Raw genomic sequence first — 5,070 nt, 5'->3', positions numbered from 1 at the left:
CTGTGACCCAGGGCTGTTCATATTTAGGGTGGATTTTTCCACTTCAGCTAGCCTAATCTAGAAAATCCCTCAGGGGCATACCCAGAGATTTGGTTCCATAGGGATTCTAAATCTGATCAGGTTAGCAATCAAAATTAACAATCACCCTGCCTATAGCATAGGTGGGGCTACTGCATCTCTCAACAAACCTTTCTTAGTTTAAAGCTGGGTACTAGCATTAAAGTTGGGAACCATATGCTGTAGGCAATTTTCTCTCTGCTGAAACAGTCCTAGTGGAGGGAAGCCCATTAAGGCTCAGATAGTTCTAAAGTAATTCTCAGTAATTCTAAGGTAATTCTTAAGTCTTCCTTAAGACTCAGGAAGTAAACAACTCACAAGTCTCAGGAAGTCTATGAAGCTGACCAGATGTTCAAGGTCCTTCCCTTCCCAAGGTTTTATAGGCAGTAAGGATGGCTGAGGTAGCTCAGACCAAATGAGCTGCCTGTGCTGTGAGCTCCAGGGTTCCTGCATTTCTCTGTGTATCGCTCATGCTGGGGTAGAGTTTCAGTGATACAGCTCCCTTTGAATTGTCCATGCTCCTGTAAGTAACCCCAATAAAACCATTGACTCATCAAGTTAGACTTTGATGGTATTGTTACTTTGGTCTGACAAACATCTATCTGTTCATGTCTCTCCATATAATGCACATAACATTATACCAGCTACTTTAACAGGTAGAATTTAGTAGAAAGACTTGGTTAAATGATCACAGAAGAACCATAAAGGGTCTTCAGTAAAGTTCTGAGGATAGGTAGTATGGGAAGGAAAGCCATTCACTGTTGCTGGTGGCTAAAAATAGAGTGAACTCTGCTGTGAAGATCCATCCTCATGGTGGCACGTTCATCATGGTGGCACGTTCGTCATGGTGGCACGTTCATCCTGGTGGCATGTGCCTTTCGGTGCTGTCTGGTGCTTCTGCTGATAGCACCTCAAGGTTAAATGTGCCTTAGCGAGTCCCAGGGGGACCACATCCCAAAGCCGAGTGTGTCGAGGTAGGTTTGAGGCTGAGTCAATAAGACTCAGTGCTGGGGAAACAGCTTCGTCCATAAAGTGCTTGCCGTGTAAGCTTGAGGGCCTGAGTTCGAGCCCCAGCACCTATATGAAAAAGACGGGTGTAGGCGGGGACTCAGTAGGTAAAGTGCTTGTTGTCAAAAATGAAGACCTAGCTCAGCACCCATGTAAAAATTCTGGGTGCAATGGCACATATCTGAAATCCCAGCACTGGGAAGATGGAGGTCAATCCTGGAAGCTTGCTAGACAGCCAGCCTAGTCAAAACCATGAAGTCCAGGTTCAGTGACCCTGTCTTTGACACACACACAAACACTCAGAGACACACAAACATATTCATGCAAGTTGAGTGTACCTGTACATACATGTACACACACAAAGGTATGCAAGCTTGTAATCTCACACTGGGATAATGGAGACAGACGGTTCCTAGGGGCTTGCAAGGGTGGGGGGCAGAGAAAGAGAGCATTAGTTGAGGCATACATACTTGTAATCTCAGTAGCATCAGGGAAGTAGAAGCAGGGGAATGAACCCCTGGGTGTCAATGGCCAGCCAGCCTAACTTAATGAGCCCCAAGTCTCAGTAAGGGACCCCATCTCAACACTACCTCCAAACAAATAATAAAAATGAGGGTGGCAGTTGAGAATGAGTTGAGAATGTGTTGTCCTTCACACCTGTGCGTGCGCGCATGCATACACACACCAGCACAGTTTTTGCACAGGTTTGCTGTGGGGCCTTCAAGTCAGTTATTGTCCTTAGTCTGAGCACTGACATGTTGGTAGCACATGCAGGTTTCCAGGTCCCAGGCACACACCAGACACCCACGAGAGTCTGTGCTGCAGACCACACCCACCCCAGGAGGAATCTTATACCCTAAGTCTTTCAAGGTCGGGTGCACACCGATGCTGGGGTCCAGGGCTGAGATGAGCTAAGTGGGTGTCTCATGCAGAGGGGCTTCTGGAGAGGGCAGCTCCTCCTGTACCCTTGTAAAAGGGAGCCTTTGCTTCTCATGGTTGTAGCTAGGAGCTGGTAATATTCCACTTACTGCTGTGTGACCTTGAGGTAGCGAATTACCCTTTCCAAGTCTTGATTTCTTACTCGTGAAATTCCTTGGAGGGTTATTGTGCAGATTAGGGCTTATGCATGTAAAACACGGGGCCCCACGCACTTAGACTCTGAATAAGTGGCAGGCATTTTGATTATTGATCAGAACTGTGTGTGTGTGTGTGTGTGTGTAGCATGTGGAAGCCAGGGAGAACAATGAATGCTGTTCTTCAGGAGACTTCTATCTTTTGGGGGGGGGGGACCTGGGACTTGCTGATTAAGGCTTGCCGACCACTGAGCCCCAGGGACCTGCTCCAGGGATCTGCCATCTCTGCCTCTCTAGGGCTGGGATTATTAGCACATACCACCACATCCAGACGTTCATGAGTCATGAGAATCGAACCCAAGTCTTTAAGTGTGTGTGACAAGCATGTTCCTAACTGCACTGTGTCCCCAGTCCTTGCTCTCAGTTCTTCGTGGAGATGGCAGGGTCCCCAGAGGCAGAAGCATAGGTAGAGAGGGTACATCAATGCCTAGCAATTTGGAGCTGACTAAAGAGATACTGCCAGCCACTGAGGGCGGGGTGATGGTGATGGGGGACATGCCCCATCCTGATGGAGCCCTTGAAAGCCCAGACCAAAGGAGACTGCCCTTACCAGTCAAGATCAGCCTTCTGGTTCATGGGTGCCAGCAGGATGGCCCTGTAGTGGTCCAGAGGAGGTGAGTGGAGACGCCCAAGCCCCATGCCTGATTTCCGGGCCACTGCTGATCAAGTCTGGATGCGAACGAGTGGGTGTAAAGAATGTCAAGCAAGATTCGATTACAATTTTTTATTTTGGAAAAACCTTCATCAAAATATGTATATCTAATTAGGACAATTACAGCACAGGAACAAAAAACTGATTAAAAATCAGACACTCCATAAATTCTAAGTGTTTTCCTCCAGCTGGGGTACATCTCTGGCTGCTGAGCTGCAAGGCCAATCAATGGAGCCAGGGCTCTGGGAGCAGGGGTGGGAGGAGGCAACACTCAGGACAGGATGGAGGGATGCTGAGCGCACGCTGGGGGCTCTGGCACTGCCCTAGATCTCAGGCATGGAGGCTGGATAATCTGCTTGGAGCAGGGAGAACAGGGAGAGCAGCTGGGGCCTCCCCACAAGAGGCTGTGTCTAGTGGGTGGGGTCTGGAGAGGTGTGGATGTGTCTCTGCTCAGCAAGTGTGTGCATGTGCGTGTGCGTACTCAGTGGGGGCAATGTGTCAGATCTTGTATATGCAAACATCTGTGCAAACATCTGTGGCACTGGAAGAGGATGTGAATGTCTGGACAGAAGTGAAATGCACAGCTAAGACTGGAGGGAGTCTCAGCCACAGGCAGTGTCCAGAGCCCTGGCAGGCAGTGGGCCTGGATTGTATGCCTGAGGTTCTATTGCCATGCGTGGGGTACATACACAGAGGGCAAAGATAGCCTGAGAAGGGGCTGGGGACATGGCTAATAAAGTAAAAGCTCACTATGACGACATGAGGACTTGAGTGTGGATCCCCAGCATGCTTGAGCATGATCTCATGGGCAATATGAAAAGTTGGGTGCAGCAGCAGCATGCATCTGTGACCCCTGTGGTGGGAGGAGCAGAGTCAGGCAGATCCCTGGGGCTCATGAGCCAGAGGTGAGCCAACGTGGTGAGCTTTAGGATCAGCAAGAGACCCTGTCTCGAAAACTAAGGTGGAGGGTGATTGAGAAAGACACTTGCTTTTGATATCTGGACACACGGACACACACACAACACACACACACACACACACACACACAGAGTGAGAGAGAACCACAGTCACACACACACACACACACACAGAGAGAGAGAGAGAGAGAGGGAGAGGGAGAGGGAGAGGGAGAGGGAGAGGGAGAGGGAGAGGGAGAGGGAGAGGGAGAGGGAGAGAGACAGAGTCTCTCTCTCTCTCTCCAAGAAAAGATGGTGGAGGGGCTGGAGAGTTAAGAGCAGTTAAGAGCACTTGCTGTTCTTGCAGAGAACCAGTTCAGGCCCCAGCATCCATTTGAGGCATCTCATGACCTACTGGTCAGTCCAGTTCCTGTGGATTGGATGCCCCTGGCCTTTGAAGGTCTACGCACACTCTGGTGCACATGCTGTCCCACTCCACCATGCCCACACATATTTAAAAGACAAGGAAAACCTCTGCATAGGTGAAGCCATTTGGATGTTTTGCAGGCGGTGGAATTGGAATGCAGAGACTTAAGAGCTGTGTAGGCTTGCCTGGGACTCAGATACAGGGGAGATATGTGGCCCCTGAACTTAAGCTAGGTGTCTGACCCCTCTAATCTTCAGTCTTCCCCACAACACATGGCAAGGGCAGACTTAATTAGCAGGCCAAGTTGATACACTCCTGCTTAGCTGCTTGTCAGAGGAGAAGCATGAATGTGGTGGGGGACAGGGACAGGGGACAGGGAAGGGGATGAGGATGGGACAGAGGGGGAAATAAAGGGTTGGGGAGACAGGCCGACTTGGGAAGAGAGCATTGAAATACCTGAACACGCACCCTGTAAACTCTCCACTGACACAGCTGTCTATTCTTCCTCTAAGGAAGGGCTTTATGTCTGAGCTGGATCCAGCTTTGACACCTGAAGCTCTTCTCATCCCCAGCCAATCCCCTGGGAACCCAAGTCTGGACCTTGGTCCCCTGGCTCTTTCTCCCAGCTCAAGCCAAATCCCCACAATCTTGCGGACTGGGCTTCCGTAGTGCACCTGGTATTTGGAAGTGCTGGGGATTACCTTGTGGGCTCAGATCCTGGAAGCCCTGTTCAGGAGGGTGGGAGGGATGAGCAGAGGAGCCTTCAACATGTCCCTGCCCCCTCATTCTGCTGCCACCAGCTGGCCGTGCTGTACCAAGAGGGGCCATTGGCCAGGGTGGTGCTGGGAGGAGGAGAGGCAGAAATGAGAATGCTGGGTGTCTTAGTCAGGGTTTCTA

At 50.2% G+C, this 5,070-nt stretch overlaps 1 long non-coding RNA gene across 1 annotated transcript; it reads right to left on the bottom strand.

Annotated features, from left to right (window-relative positions):
- Positions 1-702: 702 nt before the first annotated feature.
- Positions 703-2,938, bottom strand: LOC116079074. Its single transcript, XR_004113747.1, has 2 exons — positions 2,749-2,938; positions 703-1,134 (listed from the first exon to the last, which is right to left on the bottom strand). It is a non-coding gene; the product is annotated as an uncharacterized LOC116079074 (long non-coding RNA).
- Positions 2,939-5,070: the final 2,132 nt, after the last annotated feature.

The sequence above is a fragment of the Mastomys coucha genome, unplaced genomic scaffold (genome assembly GCF_008632895.1).
Source record: "Mastomys coucha isolate ucsf_1 unplaced genomic scaffold, UCSF_Mcou_1 pScaffold5, whole genome shotgun sequence".
NCBI lineage: Eukaryota > Metazoa > Chordata > Mammalia > Rodentia > Muridae > Mastomys > Mastomys coucha.
The sequence above is the reverse complement of the archived record's forward strand: the minus strand, read 5'-3'. Positions and strand labels throughout refer to the sequence as shown.